Source organism: Manacus candei, unplaced genomic scaffold (assembly GCF_025592945.1).
Source record: "Manacus candei isolate 608988 ecotype Guabito, Panama unplaced genomic scaffold, ASM2559294v1 h1tg000057l, whole genome shotgun sequence".
In the NCBI taxonomy this organism is placed as follows: domain Eukaryota; kingdom Metazoa; phylum Chordata; class Aves; order Passeriformes; family Pipridae; genus Manacus; species Manacus candei.
This window is the reverse complement of record NW_026138105.1, coordinates 11,625,290-11,646,208: the sequence shown is the minus strand read 5'-3', so window position 1 is coordinate 11,646,208 and position 20,919 is coordinate 11,625,290. Positions and strand designations below refer to the sequence as shown.

The 20,919-nt window shown below is 49.6% G+C and overlaps 1 protein-coding gene across 3 annotated transcripts in view; it reads left to right on the top strand.

Annotated features, from left to right (window-relative positions):
* Positions 1–1,087: 1,087 nt before the first annotated feature.
* Positions 1,088–20,919, top strand: part of MYT1 (myelin transcription factor 1) — a 59,780-nt gene continuing 39,948 nt past the window's right edge. For 2 of the 3 annotated variants that reach the window (XM_051803387.1, XM_051803386.1), the window contains exons 1-2: positions 1,557–1,699; positions 19,970–20,070. The gene's annotated coding sequence lies outside the window, so the exon portion shown is untranslated. Of the gene's footprint in view, positions 1,126–1,556; positions 1,700–19,969; positions 20,071–20,919 lie in introns of those variants that run through there. The other variant, XM_051803388.1, reaches the window with a different exon arrangement.

Below are 20,919 nucleotides of genomic sequence, written 5' to 3'. Positions count from 1 at the left end.
AAGCAGAGCATTTTCAAGGAGAAATGATGAAAGTGTGACTCTTTCTGAGAGGAAAAGATGGATAATGCAGGAACATGCACTTTTCTCACTTAAAAAGAGTCTCCACGCTATCTTAGTCACTGTTTTCTTTTAGGACTTTTCCTTGTGTTGTTCTTCCCATCACAAAGTCCAGAATGTAACCCCTGAGCCATGATCTCTCTTTCCCGGAGTGAGGTGTTGTCTGCTGGGAATTTGCGTTGTGTCATCAATATTTTTTTTTTTTCCTTTTAAGGGGAGGGGAAAAAAAATAAAATATTTATACACCTTTTAACCACTCACTTTTGAATATGTATATCAGCTAATATGCAATACTTCCAGGTTCATAGAGGCGATAAATTTCCCAGTCTGTTCTTTATGGTGATAGGTCATCTTCCTAACCACCAATAAATATTGTAAAGTACTTTCGCTGGAGCTGTGCTAACCCAGGGCATCTGTCACTCGCTGCTTGCTGCTATTAGGAATTATTGGGCCGTACCACGCTTCGGGATGCGCGGGGGGGACACGGCACGGCGCTTGTCGTGCTCGCCGTCCTTTTGTGTTGCTGCTATCAAAGGAGCCCCGAGCCTCGTGCATATTAATTATGAATCAGCTCGGGTAAAATCATTCACCTTCTGCTGGGTCTTGGGGAGGGGGGAGTGCGAGGAGAGAGGGGCTGGCGGGGCTGGGAGAGCCCCAACTCTCTGTGCACTCAAGGCAGCAGCTCCATCTCTCTCGCTCGCTCTCTTTGATGCTATACTGTAAATTTATTTCACCTCAGAGAGTAAACAGATATATTGCAACCCCAAGGGTTCATGGGTAGTGTATTTACAAAGGGAAGGCGCAGCAAGCCCCCTCTGTGCCATTTCCATTAATGAGAGCGGTCATTAAGTAAATGAGACATTGCCTTTAGCAGGCTTAAGAGTTCACACACTAAGGAGTATCAGATATTTAATTGAAACCAACAACCCGTCTTACACGCGTGTTACTGGTGTAGGGAAGTGGGCTGCCCTCCAAGAACTCTCCCCCCACAACCTCCCCCATGCAAATTTCATGATTGGTTTCCGTGATGTCATTTTGTAAAGGGGCAGACAATAGCTGTGGGGAAAGGTAAGTCAATATTATGTTCTTTCGCTGACAAAGGCAGATAATGCTGGCTTTTTTCTTTTCTTTTTTTTTTCCTCTTGTTCTTTTTTTTTTTTTTTCCCTCCCCTCCCCTCCCTTGGATTGAGACAGAGGGGAAAGGCTTTCAGAGCTCACAGTTGATGTAAACAGACGCAGGCGTTTCGCCTTTACAGCACGAAGGCTGGGTTGTTGTTTTGAAAATTGCACTGGAGAACCGGAGGGATTTTTATGATGATCATCATGCTCCTAGGTCCATCTTTGCTCGCTCGCTCTCTCGCCGGATGCGAGACGCTAGTGGACATGTTATGCTTCTGACTGAAAAGAGGTTGAATAAGATGAGAAAGGAGGAGATTTACTGAAAGAAAAAAAAAAAAAAGCACAACGTCGCATTCAGCCGGGAAACTTTCTGAATATTTCTGGAAGAGGATGCTTGCCGGGTTTGTGAACCGCGAGATCGGTGGATGTTTATCAGGAGGGAGGTGTTAGCAGAAGACGCTCCCGGGCGCCGGGAGGAGTTTGCGCCGGCGGCGGCGGCCCCGCGGCCGCGGAGCTCTCGGAGGTGCTGACGGCCGGGCGCGGGACCGGGGCTCCGCGCGTCCCTCCCCGGGCTCCCCCCACACCCCCAGCCCCCTTCCTGCAAAAACTCCAGCCCAAGTCCGCAGCTCCGCACTCCCGGGGCGCTGGGGAGCCCCGCGGACCCCTCGCCCGGGGAGGCGGGTGCGGAGGGCTGGCGGCCTCCCGCTCCCCTCGCCGGCGGCTGCTCGCTCCTGACACTGCCAGACTTTTATTTTTTTCTCCTATTTTTTTTTTTTCTTTTCCGCTCCCCCCCCTCTTCTTTCCAAATATTGCCTACTTTAGAGTTCTCTATTTATAGCAGCGAGGCACAAGGGAAGTGTGCCATGTTTGCGGATTTCTCTCTATACGTTGACCACGACAGAAATCTGCGTGTTCTTATTTTTAGCTTGCTCGGAAGAGGCTTTGCTTGGCTAATCTCTTTATCAATTTTAGCAAAGTTTGTTGCCGTTGTTGTTGCGTGGGTAATTTGGGGAGAGAGCGAGGGGCAGGGGGCTGGTGCCTGAGGATGTGCTTGCGATCGACCCCGGCGAGTTAGGCTGAGTTTGGGGCGCAGTTTGCCGGCGGGTAGGATCAACACTCCTCGAGGAGGGGGCCCCAAAAGGGGGTCTCGGCACCCTCCGAGGTTCTCCCACGTGAAAGAGCAGGTCGTGGGGATCAGCCCTCTCGGAGCAGGAGGCTTGGGGCATGCCAACCTCCCCGGAGCCGGGCAGGGGAGGGGGCAGGCTGCCCTCTCACCCCCCTCCCCCGAGCGGGCCGGGCAGTGGTGCGGGGGACAGCCGCTCTTCTCTTGCTATTGTTGAGCCCCCTCGCTCCGAAGAGCCGCTGAAAACTAGTGCAAAAAGCCCCGGCTAAACCCTCGCCATCGCCCTGCCGCTACTTTTAGTTATTTTTTTTTCTTTCTTTCCCTCTCTCTCTCGTTGGCTCATCTGCTGTTATTATCAGCCTTTTCCATATGGCCACTTTAATTAATGGCAGACAAAAGGGAGTTTGGGGCGGGCGGGGGGGTGGGGGGGAGGAGGAATCTAGGAATTAGAGTTTATAGTTGGTTTGTCTCCCTCTGATGCTGTCATAGAAACCAGAAGCAAAGATGCCGCCTTTCCACTTCTTTGTATGATCCTGTTTATTGTTCCCGAGCGGCGCAGATTGGAGCAGGCGCGTGTTGCAAGGCACAAACCAGCGCCGGCTGCTACGGCCGGGAAACCCGGGCATAACTTGTCCCCTTCGGCTCCTTCAAACCTGCCTGCCGTCTTCCCTCCCCTCCCCTTCTTCTCCTGCCTCGGGAAGAACAAGGAGAACTTGGTTTTCCTTTTTAGCTTTCTCCTTTTTTTTCCCTTTTCTTTTTCTTTTTTCCTTCCCAAGTGATGTTGTTCTGTGGGATCCCCGTCGCACAAGGAGTAGGAAAACTCCTGAAAGTTCGTTTTTTTCCCTTCCTAGAAAGCAGATCAGAGTTGTCCCCTGTGTCCCGGTGGAATTGGGGTCCTTGTACCCCTGGAACAGCAGGTCCGGTTCTGTCCCGGGGTGCTGTTACAGAGGGAGTACCGACCCCGCCGGGGATGGGCGGCCGCGGTCGAGGGTGGCGACTTTCCGGGGGTCCCGTCCAGGAGGGGTCTGGGCAGGCAGTCCCGCTTGTCTCCTGCTCAGTCCCGGGGGAAGGGACCGTGAATCCGCATCCCCTTCCCCCACAGGGTCACCGCCGGCCCGCGGCAACTCCCGTGGGGAGAGGGAGCAGCGGGGCCGCTGTAGGAAAGTCAGAAACTCCTCCCGCCACGTCCTCCTGGGAGCACCTGCCGTGGGGACCCCCGGGGCTTGGCCCGGCTGGAGGAGCCACCGCTGCGGGACGGTGCTTAAGGTCACTACCAAGGGTGGCTTTGGGATGAGATGCCTCCTCTACTTCGGGCAATTCCTGGGCTGGAAGCGGGTGAGAACTCCCTCCCTGCAGAGCCAAAACGTTCCCCTTTCTCTCCCCACCTCCACTCCCTCTCGGTCCGAGCTATTCGGTGCCCGGTCCCTTTGCCCCGGGAATCATCCTTGTCCCCAGGGCTGGGGGGACAGGGAGCAGGGGGAGAGCAGCCCGGAGGCTGGAGGGCTGCTCCCCCACATTCCCCCGCTCTTGTTTTAGAGAGCTGGGCTGTACCCGAGCATGTCCCCGGGTTGGGGTGGGAGGGAAGGGGGGGGAGCACAGCGAGCCCAGGTGCCTTCCAGGTGGGGATTCACCCAGCGGGGCCGGGACTGTCCCCAACAACCGGGAGCCGCAAACTGGGGGGCTGAGGGTGGGCAGGGGCAGGCGAAGCCCCCGCTCTGCGTGTCCCCTGCCCCGTCCCGCAGAGCCCCGGGAGCAGGAGCGGGGCGGCCGCGGATCCTGGCAGTCAGATGATGATGATGATGATGATGATGAGGGCAGGGCTGACTTCGCAAGACGTAGCTCGGCGTCAGAGCAGCTGCCATTTTAGCAGACGGTGCTAAACTTCCCCCGCCCGCCCCCCCGGAAGGCTCGGCTTTGGGGTGCTGCCTCCAAACTTGGGTTCTGGATGGGACACGCTGCTCTTCTTGGGCTTTGGGGGGAGCAGTGCACCCTAAGTCAGCAATACACCCGGAACAGGCTGAATGACACAGCTTTAGAGCTCAGGAATATGAACTCTTCTCCCTCCCTGAAATCCCCCCATGGTTTGGCATCAGGGCTTGAGGAGAGCAGGAGAGGTTATACTCCTGAACCTCAGAAATCAGTCTGTGCAATGCAAAATGGTCTCTAGCTCCAGCAGGGGGTAAAGCTCTCCTTTCACAACCTCGTGTGGGGCTTATTTTGTAAGGGATGATGCCATCCCCTCTCTAAAGTTTGGGGGGACCCTCTGCCCCCAGAGAGCAGAGCAAGGAAGGGGAAGCGGCAGGTTTACAGTAAAGTCTGGAGCCGCGGCTGGGCTGGGCTTCCCAGAAAACATGAAATGAAGCGTGGGAAGGGGAGGGAGGGGCGGGGAAGCATCGCCTTACCGCTGGAATTCAGACGTGAGAGTTTAATGGCAAAGTGGGGGACAGGACCCGCTCTCCCTTTTGCTTTGTGTGTGTGTGTGTGTGAATCTGTAAATGGAAGGGCTTATTTTTACAGCTGTAAACTGTGTGGCTTAGTTGCTAGAGCTCTTCCCTTAATGAAAAGGCAGTCTCCTTTGTAGCTGTCGCTTTGTAGCTGTTCCTCTTTCTCATACGCGGGAGCTGAGCATGGAGGATCCACGCTGCAAAAACTTCCAGAGCTGAGAATACACTGCTGTGTGTTCCTCTTCTTCCCCCAACAACCCCCCTCTTTGGGTTATTTGTTGTGCAGATGCTGTTTGCTCCCTGGCTGTGCATGCTGACACTCAGAGGGGAGACCAAGGTGGCCTCAGACTCCAGGTTTATTTGGCTTTTTGGGAGCTAGCAGCTGTGTGAAAGGGATTAGCAGTCTGGCATTAACTACCATTAACAGCCTCTCAGTTCCCAGGTATTTCGGGAGTTTTGACAGGGCAGAAGTTGCTGTCAGGAAACCTCATTCTTTCCACCTTTTCTTCCCACCTTTTCAGTCTTTATCCTGGATTTTACTGGTTTTTACAAAGAATAACTCCACCATCTATGTACACATGCTGTTCTCCTTGGTATGTGGTGCAGGGTCCACTGGTGTCTGACATCCTTAAGGCTGGATTGTGTGAAACTTCCCATTGTAAAATATTCTGTATCAATTCTGAGGTTGTTTACCTTTGCAAAGTAGAAGTTTGATCCACAGGCCAATCCTTAGAGAGGAGAATCCTGGTGTGAACAGAGAGGTGAGGTGATAAGCGCAGGCTGTGAAAAGTTTCTGGGGTGGAGAAATGCCTCAAAGCACCTTGCTCCAGGAATGAAATGAGTTCACATGAGATTTCTTCTTTGGGATCTGGGAACCAGGTCATGAGTAATGGTAAGAGCAGGGCTGGGACATCTCTTCTGCTCCATTCAGAGGGGAGAGAGAAATCTGTCATTTCCTGCTCCCCATGAATATTTTCACCAAGGAGAAAAAGGGCTTTTTGGGTGTATATTTGGAGGAAGCAAGTTCCCCCTCTTGGCAGGTTAATCTGTCCAAGGGAATTCCTGAAAGTGCAGTGTTGGAGAGTTCAGGATCTGCTTTGCTGGGAGCAGCCTGTGTCGTGGTTTGGCCCTTTGGGACAGGGCTGAGACATGGAAGGTGAAGAGCAGTTTCCAAGCATCTCCTTCCCATTCAGGTTCCGTGGACGTCCTCTGCACGGGAGCAGCAGCCCAGGAGGGCATTTCTTGACTTCCCCAAGCTGCTTTCTCACAGTATCTGGTGTGGGAGGGAGGTTGTTTCTGCCTTGGGAATAGCTGGAGGTGGGCACTGAGGTGAGGACATCTCAGGGGCACGAGCATGTGTTGAGCACGTATGTTTAAAGACTGTAAATGTTAAAAATCACCAGAATGGAGCAGATCCTCAGAAACTTTTAACATTGTGGGTTTTCTGTGGACTCTTTTATAGAAGGCACAAGCTGGAGTTGTAAGGAAAAATGGCTAAATATAGAACACAAAACTAGTGATTTTCTACTGTTGAGGTAATTGATCCTGACAATGCTTCTGTGAGGCTTTGCTGTGGGCTTGCAGGAGGGGATGGGGAGGCAGAGAAGGTTTCTGGGCTGGAGAGGTCCAGACTGGGATCTCGGTGTGTAGTCTCGGTCTCTTTAAGCAGGAGTTTGCCCTCTGAGGGGCTGTATTTTGAACAGCACTGGCTGCTTTTTAAAGCCATGCCTCCCTCCATGCTACAGGAGCCTTTGATGAGGCAGGAAACTGGTCCAGCAGTGCCCTGGATGGACCCAGCACTGGGAATCGTGGCTGTTTTTGGGCAGACTCAAGAGGGAAAAGGCAGGCATGGCTCTGGCTTGTTTACAGGTGAATGTGGGGAGAGGATATGGGCTGGGAGCGTGGCTGGGGCTTTATCCCAGCACGCTGCTCCTCTGCTTCTCCCATCAGAGCATCCTGGTGTGCCAACTGCCACGCACACATTCATATGTGACTCGGATGCCTGATGTGTTTTGGAACAACAAGAAAAGGAAGGTAGCTGGGAAAGCTGGCCCAGGGAAGGGTGGCCTGGTGTGAAAGGAAGTCAAGAAAGAGAAATGGGGAATTCCCAGCATAGTTTGTTTGAGGAAAGGGTGACCAAGATCACCTTGTCCTATCAGCTGGGCTATTTCCAGCAAATCTCAGTCTCAGGGAAGAATACTGAAGTGCCATGCTCTGCAATGCTCTACTTTTCAGTTTGGTTTGGTTTTGGGGGGGGAAAAGAAAAAGAGGAAAAAAATAATTTTCACCTAAATTAGAATACTTTTGATCTTTGTCTTTCATTGAACTTTTTGCTTCAGAGAGAATAGATTAATAAACACTTTCAAATGGAAGAACATAGTTTAGAAAGGTTCCCCTTTCATCTTTAACACAGAGCTTTAATGCTAACCTGGGTATGAGCTGGCTGTTCCCCCAATCCTATTCTCTTGCTTTTTTTTTTTTTTTTTATCTTAACAACAATAATTTTGCTTTTATTGTGATCATACTGGCCTTTACTGGTCACTTTTTATTCTTTCCTTTTTTATTTTGAAGTCAGCACGTTAAAAAAAAAATCGCAATGTTATTTTAATCAGACCAAATGAAAGAGCAAATCAGAGCGAGAATTTTAATCTGCCCCAAGCAAAACTGCCTTGTACATCTGTCATGTTGGGATTAGTGGAACTCTTTAAAGAAGCTGAAGACTTTTTAAACAAAGTATTAAACATTTGTGACCTGATTTCCATTCTTACAATATTCTCATTAATAAGAGTGCAGGCTGAAAAGACATCTGTTAGGTCCTATTTGTTTTAAGAATATTAAAGGCTAATAAGAATATTGCAGGGTGGGGGCGTGTGTGGGGAATTTAAGTGTAACATTTAGAGCCAGATCTCAAAGCTGCAAGTGATTCTGGGTCTAACTTGGTGGGGGGAAGCACAAATCTTGGTCACAGAGTTGGATGCATGTTGGTCTTGGTCAGTTTAGGGTGTTGGTGCCTGGGTGAGGCTTCCCTGAAGGCTGGGAGCTTTGCCTGGGGCTCCATCCCTGCTTCAGGAGGGGAGAATGAGAAAAACACTGCCTTTCCAAGATAAAATTTAGGCTGAAATGATACAGAAGCAGAGACAAATACAACTTTGTAGACAAATACAACTGGCATGTGTGTGTCACCTGCACTCATCCAGGGCTGCCTTGAACCAGCCAGGAAACAGTGTAAGGAGGGAGTGAAAACATCCTTCTTGGTTTTGCTGCTTGCGTTTTGTTTGATGGGAAGGCAGTTAAAGTAAATGGCCCAGCTTGGACCCCTAAGGAAAAAATGAAGCCAGGCATGTGTTCAGTAAAGTACTTGCTGAAAGAAGCCTTCACTATTAACGTGGGTATATGGTTTAAGAGGAGGTTGCTGTCGACTGCAATCTTTGCATCTTGTTTATGCTTGCTGGGTAAAATATTAACTAAAGCATCTGAACATAAAGTTCTGGTGTGAAAGAATATCAGCAGGGGAGAGCCATATGGTGCCAGGCTGCTAACAAAATACCAAACGCTGGAGATTCCGTTTTGCAGAAGACTGAAAACTCTCGTTCCCATCCATAATACATGAGCTCACGCCTTTGATTACTCTAAACATTAGTCCAAGCGGTACAGGCGTCTCTTTGGAGCTTACACAACTTAGGGCACGCGGTGCTCTTCCCCCCTCTTCCTTTACATAAAAGAAATCGATGTCGAGCTGTTAAGATACAAATATCCAATATGCTGTAAGACAATATGTTTCCGAAACTGCTGCGTAAGCTGCCTTTCCTCTAATTAAATATAAACTGCAGCAGAGAGTCGGGTTTCTTCGTTCCTTTGCTTGAAACTCTTTGGCAGGTGCGTGGCTCTCCCTAGGACAGTATCTGCAAGTCAGCTCTCTGCCAGTTTTGGGGAAGCCTCTTGCTCCTTGTGGGTGCAATCAGAACCTCTCTGATCGATGTTGAGGACTGTAATCGTCTCTCTGAGCAGCAGCTCACGGGCACTTTTACCTGAACCCTCCCTGCAGGTCAAGAGTCAGGTGTATTCAGCAGCGATGGATTCAAACCCCACATTAGGAGGATCCCCTGGTGAATATTATTAGAAGGTACAAGAGATGGCTCTGGGAGAGCTTTCATGCACACAGTATTTAAAAACCGGGGTATTGCTGGAAAAATCTATAGATGACACTCTAAGCACTTTTGAGTTTTCTTTTTCTTTTTTCTTTTTTAAGCAATCCCTCGAAACCAACAATTTGATGTTGAATAACTTGCACTTGTCACTGGGCTCCTTGAGTGTGGCTGGTTAAGGTTTGTGGGAAGCGCCTCATTATGTGAGTGCACAAATACCCACACAGTGCAGAGAAGCCTCCCCAGCAGCTGCCTTTGGTTAACCCACATTTTCAGAACTGGAGCCTTTCCCTGCTCCAGGTGCTGTCCAGCCTGGGAGAGGCAGCTGTGGGGGTTGGAATGTGATGGCTGTCTGGCAGTCACGAGTCTGGGGCCAAAGCTTGCATTTAAGTCACCTGTTTCAGCTCTTGAGCATCCAAACCCTCTTAGAAGCCCATCAGAAGCCTAAATGCAGAATTAGGCTTTCCTCTTTCATCACTGGTTTTTCCCATTTTGGCTGTATGGCCAATGCAGGGTGATGGGAAGGATTTCAAAGCTGAAATCCTACTGACTGAATGTCTGGTGAAAGTTTTGGGGCAGGGAGGGGTTGGATCTGTGACACTGTGTCCCAAGTAGAGGTTGCTCCACTGTGCTGCTGGGATAAGTGAAGGTGTCAGATGGGCTTTGAAAGAAATTGCCTGATTTAAGCCAAAAACTGCCTTCTAATGGGGCTTGTAACCTAAAATGAGCCTTCCTGGTGCACATGTGTTTGGTCCTTGCTGTACCCAAAATCCAAGTGCGTGTGTGGGAATGAGAGGAAAATAAATGAATTCCCTTCCCTGTTAAAGGAAAATGAAATCTTGATTTGTAAGAAGTCAAAACTGTTGCGTGGGTGGGATTCCAGGTAAAGCTATCTTGACCAAAGTTAGCCCAATTTGAGAGGAGCTCTGCAGAGGGGCACAGTTAATTCATCCCTCTGAAATTTGATGTTACCATGAGCACATCTGAGGTCCCAGCTTCTCCTGCTTTTGCATACGCTTCTCTTCCATAATTCTGAAGCTTTGCATCTAGCGAGCTTCTGGCAAGTGGAGTTAAAGGTTTGTTTGTTGCCCTCAATATTTTGATGTAATTAGTCAGCGAGTAACTCGCTGCTTTTGCCCAGAGAAATGCGCTCTCCAAGAACACAAGTGACAGGAGAGGATTAAATAGCCTTCTGGAGAGAGCTGCTCCATTTTTGTTTTTATTAAAAACAAAACAAAACAAAAAAAAAGTAAAAAAAAAAACCAAAACAGTGCCTGGGAGCAATGTTGTTGCTCTAAAAAAAAAATGACATTTGAAACAGTTAACTCCGCCTGCAGTGTCTCAACAGAGCACGGAGTTGTCAGCTTCTCTCTCACATTCCCTAGAAACTTTCGGCTCCCTCCCATCATGGAGCAGCTTCCTGGCTGCTGGGGAGGCAGGTGGCTCTGGCAGGTTGGCTGCTCCTGCTGTGCTCACCCACTGAGCAGGGAGCACTGCTGAGGAGAGAGCAAGGACTCCCTGCTGGAAAGGGGAGGATTGGGAGAAAATGATTTGGAGGGGAGAGAAACTTGTGACTCACGGGATATGAGCTGATCCTTGGCTGTGGGGCTCAGGCATGACTGCACTGCTGGGGACTGTGGGTTTTCTCTGCTCCTGGCTCAGTTCTGGGGCAAAACCAGTGCAGCACAGCAGGCTCAGCCTGTGCAAGTGGCTGGAAGTGGGGATGAAAGCTGCTCTGAGAGCAATGCCCATGGGTGTCCAGCTGCTGCCTCATCCCTCCTCCTTGTTCTCCCTGAGTCGTATTCCCAAGCAAGCGAAGGCTGTGGGAAGGACAGAAAGGTATCACTCGTCTCTATTTAATTTCAATTACAGGGAGCCTGCAGGAGTGCTCGGAGCAGTGCCAGCAGGGCTATAAACTTAACATATTTGATGATTCTCCTCTTCAGGCAAGCAGTGCACAGCAACCACCCTATTCAGCAGCAATAATCCTGGGGGGCTGGGACACTCTGGCTGGCAGAGACTCCTGTTTAATAAGTTGACCCTTCAAAAGCTGTTAATTGCCTTATTTCATAGTGGGGAGTGGGGCACCCTGTGTGTGTCCCCCTGGTCTGGGGGGCTCAGAGAGGGAATGGGCTCTGTTTTGAGTGTGCTGGGCCCACGCCATGGGAGGGGCTGCTGGTGGGAGCTGGGAGCCAGCGGGCGCTGAGCAAAGCTGCCTCGTACCCCAGGGGAGTTGTTGCTGCACGATGATCTCACCTCCTTTTATGCCTTATTGCTTCTGTCTCTCTGACTCCATATGACACACGCTTACGTGTCAACTTTTCACTTCTTATATGGCAGCAGAGAGGAAAGGCTTAATATCATAAAGACAAGCTGGCAGCTGGGAAGTAGCCCATTTAGTCATCTAACTTTGCATCAGAGGCACTGCCAGCCCCTTGCCTGGTTCTTCCAGGCAGCTTCTCCCTCCTCTGCCTGACCTGGTGTCACATGTGGTAGAAATCCCTGCCAGAAATCCACCTGCTTGAGCAAACACTGCTGATGGGCCCCAGTCCTGTGCTGGGGACAAGACGATTTGTGTCCCTCAAACCCCTCTGTGTGCCCAACTTGGGCCAATGTTGAGCAGAAATAATGTGGGATTTTTGTTTTAGCTATTGTGGGTTTTTTTGCAGTTTTGTTTTTGTCTAGAATCTGTGAGGCTGAGGGTAAGGTCCCACCACAGATTCAAATTCACTTTGCCTATGACAGTCAACACTGGGGCAGCTCCAGAGGTTTGGAGCCCAGAAGGAAACTCAAGTCATTGACAGCTAAATCTATGGATGACTAAAATGGTAGAGGTTTCTTCTACTCTCACTACATGCTGTGGAAATTTTCAGAAGCAGGTATTGAGCTGAGCCCTGTGCTGTCCTGTCCCAGGAAGGTTGTCTTTAACTGGCTTTTCTTCCTTGCTATTTCTGTATGTGAAGAACCTGATTTATTACCTTTGCTCTTTACGTTTGGCTTTCCCCCAGCATGCAGCCTTGTACCCTCCTCTGAAAGCACAGTGCTTGGGCTCTCTCTTCCTCTTCCCTCTTGATTTCCAAACTAATGATAGAGCAGTTTGGATGCAGCGTGTCAAATACTTGAGCCAGATCAATGCATCCAAGTCAGTCTGTTTTGACATCCATCTCTGCTTGGAGTACCTCCCTGTGCGGGCCTAGAGCAGCTGTGAGGAAGGGAAGGCTTTGGTTTCAGCAGTTGCTGATGCCTCCTTTCACCCTTCAACTTGTTAGGGTGGGGTCATACTACCAGTCAGGGGGGACAACCCTGTCCCCATCCCCACAGGTGGGGAGATGCACATAGTGCTGGTGTTGTGGCTGCTGCCATGGTGGAGATGGAATCAGCACTATGCTGCTCTCCCTGGAGGTTTACCCTTCTCTCACCAGGTGGGAGAAATAGAGGTGAACTAGAGGAGTCTTGGAGCTGAAATCTTCTGAGTTTGTTCCTCTGAGTGCATTTATCTCATTGTGGCTGCTTCCTCACTGGCCTCTTCTTCAACCACTCTTGTCACTGTTCACCTTCAGGCCCAGGAGTCCTGATGTTTCCCTGCAGCCCCTTTGCACAGCACAGGTACAAAGTGCACACACGGCCCTAAAGGTCTTCCCAGACCACCGTGGGTGGGGAAGGACACCCCTGTCCAACACTGGCACTGCCAGTGGATGTTCTCCTCGTGCCTGCTGTGCTCAGCCCGACTTGCACAGGTGGTTTGGCCCTTCCTGAGGGCTCCCGCACATCAGCAGCCCCGTGGGAAGGGTTTTACAAGACCGGAGATGCTCTTGTAACCTCACCCTGAGCCGTCAGGTCTTTTCCTTCAGCAGCAGCGTGTCTTGGAGCTGCTTCCTTCCCAGTGGCCCAAGACAAGCTTATCTAAAACCATCTCTAAGAATTTATCTGCGCTGAACTCTCCTGCTGGTGTTTCGACACGTCGGCTCCACGGTTGCTTTCAATTTGGTATGAAAAGTAATTATTGCCGGGGTGCAGTTTAGCTGTTGTGTTTTACAGTGCTGGTAAGGTTAAAAGAAATAATAATAATAATATAAGAAAGACTCAGCCAGAGTAACTGCCTGCAACATGCTATTTGCATTTTTAAGGAAATACTTCTTTGAGACAGCTTGGGTGAAAGGTCGTCATTTGCATATAAATGGAAAAGAAAGTGTGTGATGCTGGAAGTTACATCTATATTATTTTCTCAGCAGTGAGCTGCTGTTTTGGAGATTAAGGGACGCGGTTTGCATTTGGCTTTTGTGGAATAGAGAAACTACCAGGAAAGCCAAATTAGAACAAAAAAATGAGGGAAATGTGCAAGAAGAAAGAAGCAACATCATGTTTCTGGGAGATGCTTTCCTGCAAACCTGACACTTTACATGCTTGTTTGCACATGTGCTGGGCACAGCACATGAGTGTGGCTGGGCAGAGCTCCCTCTGAGTGCATAAAAGGATGGATGCTGGAGATGAAGCCAGGGGCAGGAGTGGTCCATGCTGTGAATAAGCCTGGCAGAAGGGGAGGATGCTGGCACTCATCATTTACAAGTGATAAGCCAGGGTTTGCTTGATATTTTATTTTCTTCTTTAATATTATTATTTTTCTTTTCCTTCAGACTCAGGTATATTTGGAGAGGAATTAATCAGCTGTGTCAGTGAAGTTCCTCCAGTTGCAGTAGGAACACTTAGTGTCTGGCAGGAGAAAGGCAGGAGGCAGAGAAGTCCATGGCTCAGGTCTTGCTCTTGCCTTAGAGAGGGATCTGCATTGCCTGAGAGCTTTTCCAGGACCTTTTGCTGCCCTGGGCCTTGGAGATTCTCTGGTGGAGAACCTCAGTGCTTTGTTTCACCTCTTGTTGGTGGCCTTGCTTGCCACACTTAGAGCAGCTTTGTGCTTTGACAGCTCCCCCACGGAGCTGGGGGAAAATGGGATGTTGAACAGTGTTCACTCTTTAATCTTTTTGATCAATACTTAAGAACCCTGTGCAGACAGCAGCGCTGCTCTGGGCACGCAGCTTTTGTTCCTCTCTTGAACAGTACACAAGTGGTACAAGGATGGAAGGTGAAAAACACCTTTTATACCCTCTGTAGTGCTGTGTACTGTGCTGCTGCCACTTAGTAGAAAAAGAAAAAATACTCTAATAAAAAGTCTTATTAACTGGCCATGAACACTGGAGCATGAATATTGCTCTTAATGAGGAGAGACTGCAGCCTCATTTGCTTCCCTGCATTGTGGGTGCACAGGGCTCCAGCTCTTGTGGTGCTGGCTGATGCAGAGAAACAGGATGAAATGTTGGTCCTTTCCTAGGGCTCACCTTGGTGTGTAGAGGTGCTGGGCAGGGATGGACAAAGGGCCCCAGGTGAAGGATGGCAGCACAGCCATCACCAGGGCCTGGGGATGTTGTCTTCTGTGGTAAGGTGATGTTTGAACCTTGCTCCTGGTGGATCTTGATCCTGCTACTGAACCCCACCACTGAGGGCTTTGCTCCCTCTCCAAGGAGCAGGTTGCCCTGCTTCTTCCCTTCCCATTGCATCATGTCCTTGTATTTGGGATATTTGAATAATCTTGTGATGAAACCAGTTGCTCAGTGTCGTCCTAGTGCAAGGGGGAAGGGATGATCCCCCTTTCCCATAAAGGACCTGACAAAGAGTTCAAAAGCATCCAAAAGTGCCAGGTATGACAGGGCAAAGCATGAGCTGGCGTGGCTAAGGTGACCACAGGGGCTGACACAGCCACTTGGGCAAAGTTGGCAGCTGATAGCATCAGAAGCAGGATGAGCCAAGGGCTGAGGTGGCATGGGGTTGGGAAGTAGAATGTGAGTCACTTGTGTTTCAGGCAGTGTCGGAGGAGGGAGCTGAGGCAGGGGATGCTCCCTGTGCTGCAGGAATTGCTGGAAGGAGAGTGGCAGGTTCTTGTGGCTGGAGATGGAGAAGCAGCAGCACTGTGCTAGCAGTGACCTGTCCTCTCCCCCTTTGCATAGTGAGATGGAAACTCTGGTGCTCTCCTCCTCCTGTGCCCCAGGACCTGCAGAGCTGAGCAGGGCTGTTCTTGGCTGTTGGCACTGAACACCTCGGGGCTGTGCTGGTGCTGAGCCGGCTGCTGAGTGTGTCAGCAATGCACGCTGTGCTGCAGGGGTCTGTTTGGCAGTGAAAGCACTAGGAAGGCTTGATCCTATTGAAATCAAGCCCTTCCTTTCCTTTGGGTAAGGGGAAAAATAAAAGGTCAGAGTGCACATCACAGATTTCATAACCTTTGATGTCACAGCATGTGGTTTGGTAGCATGGTGGGTTAAGCCAGTACTATGTTTTTGTTGGAACGGTGGAATCACAAATTCAGCTCATTGCTACAATGAGTTGTTGGGTCTCTGAACAGCCATGCAGTGCAGCAAGGCAACCTCCTGCACTGTGCTTCAGTGAGTGGGGCCACGGTGGGGATGAGGAGCAGTGAGCTCATGAGCAAATTTTGAGTCGTGCAAACACAGTCAAGGGTAAAGGTCCCTGCAGTTCAGCTCCAGCTTTGCAGGAGAAACTACTCATGACTCCTTCATTTCTCCTCTTATGGAGATTATAAACCCTTTGGAACTTGCCCAGGTGAGAACATTGAAGCTCAACATCCCCATCCCTGGAACTGTCCAAGGTCAGGTTGGACTGGGCTTGGAGCAGCCTGGTCTAGTGGAAGGTGTCCCTGCCCATAGCAGGGGGTTGGAACAAGATGGTCTTTAAGGTCTCTTCCAAACCAAACCATTCTATGATTCTATGATTTGCCTGGTGATTGCTCAGCTCCCCTCCAACCATAAGGAAAAGTATCTTTAGGGGTCAGCAAACGAACAAAGAACAACCACAATCTATCCACCCATGCTACATCTCCCATCCATACACCCCATCTAAACTGATTATTAAATCATATTTGCTGATAAGTATGAGATGTAATATCTATTACACAGCTGTTAAACCTCAATTAATATGTTTTAATGATCAGTCGTTTACTGTGCACTATACAATTAACATCCAGTATTAGATCTTAAATTAAATGCGTGTTTGGGAAGCTGAATTTGCAGCACTGAACATCACCATGCCACGGTACACAGCGATAATTGCCTCGAACAGACAGGCTTTCTGTGCCCCGAGAGGGGGTTAAACCAACACCCCTGGCATCAGAGAAGAATGGAGGAGAATTGCTACAGAAGCTAGGTTCTATTTTTTCAGTGTATTTTGATCCCTACGGAGGTTTTCATTAATTTCTCTTGAAAAAAGCACCCTGATGCTGAGCTGCTGTGCATGTGAGAAGGTTGAGCTGTGTGGGGTACCGGCTCAGAGGGGTGTTTTCTTGGTAAGGGTTGGGCAGGAACATGGGGCAATTAGCTGTGCTGAGTCCTGGAGGCTGTGCAAGGGGGTTCGGTGCTGCAGTTTGGATCTGAGACTGAAGCCTTAAATCAAAGTTGATTCATGCTGCCTGCCAGGGGAAAAGCCCTCACTGCACCCTCGGTTGGGGCCATGCAGGAAAGCAAATTCAGCTCTTGGTGTTCTCCAGGCAGTGACCAGTGGCCACAGAGCTGTGTGTGTGTGGGCAGTGCCCTGCAAAATCAGAGTCATAGAATGGTCTGGGTTAAAGGGACCTTAAAGATCATCTTGTTTCACCCCCTTGTCATAGGCAGGGACACCTTCCACTAGACCAGGTTGCTCCAAGCCCTGTCCAACCTGGCCTTGAACATTTCCAGGGATAGGGCAACCACAGCTTTTCTGGGTAACCTATGCCAGTGCCTTACCATCTTTGGAGTAAAACGCTTCTTCCTAACAGCAGATCTAAATCTCTCCTCTTTTAGTTTAAAACTGTTTCCCCTTGTCCTATCACTGTTCGCCTGTGTAAAATGTTGCTCTCCCTCTTTTCTGTAAGATGCAGGGATGTTGGGCATCCAGCAGTGCAGAGGAGTGTAGAGGTCCAGGGGTGGTTTCTCCAGCCTAGAGAAGTTGTAGAATTTGGTTTTGATTTTTTTTTTTAATTTATTTTAATTCACACTAAAGAAGGGGACCAAAATGCTCCCTCTGAGCCCTGGCACTGCTGCTATATCTGCTCTGAGAAGTGAGCCCACGTTGTGTGGCAGGACACTGAAGGACCCAGCTTGTTCTCAGCACATTGCTGCCTTGTTAACACAGGATTCACCTTTCTCATAAAAAGTGTTCCTGAGTAAAGATGAAGAAAAATCTTTCTCCCTTCCTTTTGCTTTTGTCACACTTGGGGGAGCAAATGAAGATTGATATGTTTTTCTTCTAGTCTTTCAGTTTAAATATGCAGTGGTGCATCTTATGAGAAAAGGAGGCCTTCACCCCCCACCTTTTCTCTGTGGAAGTTTCCTCTCACCCCAGTGCTTTGCTACGTCAGGTGCAATCTCTGCTGAGATTTGGAGACAGAGTGTTGCTGCAAATGTGGCTCCCCTGGTGCTGTAAGGACATGTGTGGGAGCTGGCTGCCACCCAGGTAGCTCCCTCCTGCAGCATCCTGCCTCGTTTTCTATTCACTCTCCCTCCAAAGCTTCCTATGAGGTTTGCTGTGTTTATTTTTGGGGGAATTTTCTGCCATTCTTTAGAGGGTTTCATTTTTTTCCGGGAAATCTGTGCTTTCTTCTTTCTCTGTAAGTGGAAAGTAAAGCACACACGTCTGATTAACACTCAGAATTGCTGTGGTCTCCCTCCCAAGTTTCCACATCACCTTGTTTGGTGTTGATGAGAGTGACCCAAGTGTTTCACAGAACCTGTTCTTCTGTGCCAGGATTGTACACAGCTTGCAATATTTTGATTCACAGCTGACAGGTTTGGGAAAGAACATCATTAGGAAGAGGATGGTTGTGGATTGTCCTAAATGTTCCTGGGGAAAAGCAGCCTGTCCACTGGAGGCCCCAGTGTGTGCTCCAGTCCTGACTGTGTGGAGGGTCCTGAGGAGGGAATTGGTGGGGGAAAGCTGGCGGTTTCCTTTGGGATGTGAACACCAGGCAGTGATCCATCAGACCAGCTGAGCATCTAGATTATTTTTCAAGGGGGAGTGGATGCAAGTGCTCCCAGCTGTGTGCTTCAGCTGTCCCAGTTCAGTGCCAGAAGGGGACCCCAGAATCAACCATTAACTCCAGGATCTGCTTTCAATGGGCTAAAACTCATATTTCAGGCAATATCTCACACTTTCCCTTGGGTGGCACAGGTAGGGGTTAACACACATGTCCTTCACATAACCAGTGAGCTTTGTTTCTGCTGAACCCGGGATCTGGAGGGAGGTGGAAAAGGCAGAGCCAGCAGTGCAAGCTGATCCTCTCCGGAGACCAGACACATTTAAGCAGCACAAAGTACAGGAAATCTGATTCCAGTGTTGATGGAGCTGCTTTGGCCACCCAAAGTGGGCTGGGCAGAGGGACTGGAGCAGGCAGGAAGGCTCTGAGCTGCTGTGGCCAACACACCTTCAGCCTAGCCGAGGCTCCTCGTCCCAACACTCAGTGCCTTCCCTTCTTGCTTAAAGGGATGAAAATCTGGGAGGTTGGGATGGGGCCTGTGGCGAGGACAAGCTGACACTTTGAGCCAGATTTATCCATGGCAGCTTCCAGAATTCACCCTTAGCCTATGACTTAGGCACACATGAGAAAACAGGCTCAAAAAGGATGAATCTGCATTTTTGTTGCTAATTTTTCCTCCTCGGGGTTGTATCTCATGACCTCTCAACCTTTCAAAAATCTTAAACCCAAGTAGAGCTTTGATTTGGCATTCTGGATCCATTGTTTCTACAGTTTAACCCACTCTCTGCTCCATCCCATAGAGGTTGCTCCTGCTTTAAAACATGTTTAGGAGAAGGATGATCAGTGAAATGCTTCAGATGAGCAGGCAGGCTGTAATGGCCTATGAATGTGTTATTGAAACATCTTTATTTCTTCTTATTTGATATTTTTTCCCCTCTGTTCTCCTTTCTTCTCTCCCTTTCTAGCTTTTTTTTTCCCCATTTTGCTTGGTTTTAATCATCTGCCTGGCCATCTGTGCTTCCCTGCTCCCTTTCCTCGGAGCTTCTCCAAAGCAGAATAATGTTTCAGCAACTCTTGGATTTTGCCTCCAAGCCCTGTGCCTTTTCTTGGGTCTAGGCTAGAACACAGCGTTTCAAACAGAGTTGTGAATCTCCCATGAAACCTAGAAAAGTTCCCCTCGCTGCACTCCTGGCTTCAGAACAGCTGTTTAAGGACAAACACATAAAGATGACTTTCACAGTCACCTATCTTAGGCACTATCTTGGATGTACATCATCACAGGATCAAATTATCCCAGTCTTTCCATGTACTTGTTCCTGCAAGAGCACTGTGGGAATTACTGGTTGTTTTGTAGTCTGTTCTAGAGGGAGAACAGACACAGGCAAGGAGGAGTCAATTCCCTGGTGATTTTCTGCATGTTCTCCTAAAAGCTGTTTTGTGACAGAGCAGTTCCAAAGTTGCTTGCCTGGTGCCCTAAACAACAAGTTATCTATTGCTGGCAACACAGCTCCCACAGGTTTCCTTGAGCTGGTCTGAACCTTCTCCCTACTTCTCCTGTCTTTGAGATCACCCCAAAAATAAACTTCAGGGTGAGAAATGACCCACTCCCAGGATGCTGATGCCAGAAAGTGGCCATGGAAACCTATATGGGGACCCCCCCTTTGCAGTCAGTGATACCAACTCACTGTTCTAGATGTGCAGACTTTTGTGAAATATTAAAAATTAGCTTCACCTCTGGAAAGAGAAGAGAGTGTAAAGGGAGAAGCCCTCTGCCAGCTGCCATGGGCACCATGAGGTGTCCAGCTCCCCAGTGATTACTCACTGTTAATAGTGTGTTTTCCAACCGAGCTGAGCAGTGTTGCAAGGTTTGGGGTAGGCTGAGGATGCAAATTCTTCATGGCTGGAGGTCTTGGCCTTGGTGTGGCATCCTGGGCTCCTGCTCAGGGCCTGAAGACCCTGAAGATTTGTATGGCAGGGAATAAATATTGCATTTTCACCTCTGGCTGATGCTGCTGATGAGGTGCCAGGCTGACTCTGGGTCCTGACCCTGTGTTCCTCTTTCCCTCCCCAGAAAATGAGTTTCGGGGTGAGCTGCTGAATCAGAGGTGGACCTGTGGAGAGAAGATCAGCAGCTGCGAGGGAGCCGCCAGCCTGCACGGCACACACATCAAGGTGAGCACACAAGCTTTTACTTTTTTAGCACAGTGACACCCCCCACACACCACCCCATGTGTTGGCCATGGGACGAGGGCCACGTGCTGCTCCAGCCCCTATGGACCAGCTGGTCCTGGGGGGATGGAGCCTTTCCGGTACCCAAAGTGACGGGCAGGACTTGGAAGTCTCTGTCTCCTCGCTACAGCCAAACCTCCTGTATGGTGAATTCGGGCAGGGAGGGCTTCCAGCTGTCAAGATTTGGCTTTGAGTCCAGATAGTTAAATCCTTGCCTTCCTCTCCGGTGCCATCCTTCAAGGATGGCTCAGATCTGGGTATTTAGGTCACTCCCAGGACTGTTAAAATAGGCCCTTTCTCCAAGGCGCCGGCTGGTCGGAAGGAGCCCCTCGAGCACCAGGTGAAGCTGTGGTGCCTTTGGAGGGGACAAGCGAGGCATTCATTCCTGTCGGGACCCCGGACAGCTCCCTGGGCTCAACAGAGCCACTCATTTACTGCTGCAGCTGTGGCTGATGAAAGAGGTACAGCCAAAGCTGTCAAACCTCCTGGCAGATTCCCTGCCAGCAGATTAGGAAGCTTTAATTAAGCAGAGAACTGGGCTGCTCACTACACATGTGGTGCTTCCTGTCCTATTTTGACCTCTCAGTAGTGAGGCATCATCTCCAGTGTGTGGGTGGACCCACCTGGGTGGTGAGGAAGCCTCCTTGGGTGACTGATGTTACCGACCCTTCCTGTATCCCCAAATAAACCAAACCCTGGTAAAACCCCAAGCCAGCAAAAATCCACCCTTAAAAGCCATCCTTCTTCACTAACAAGCTGTCAGCTGCACACAGGTGTCGCCAGGAAAGCTCA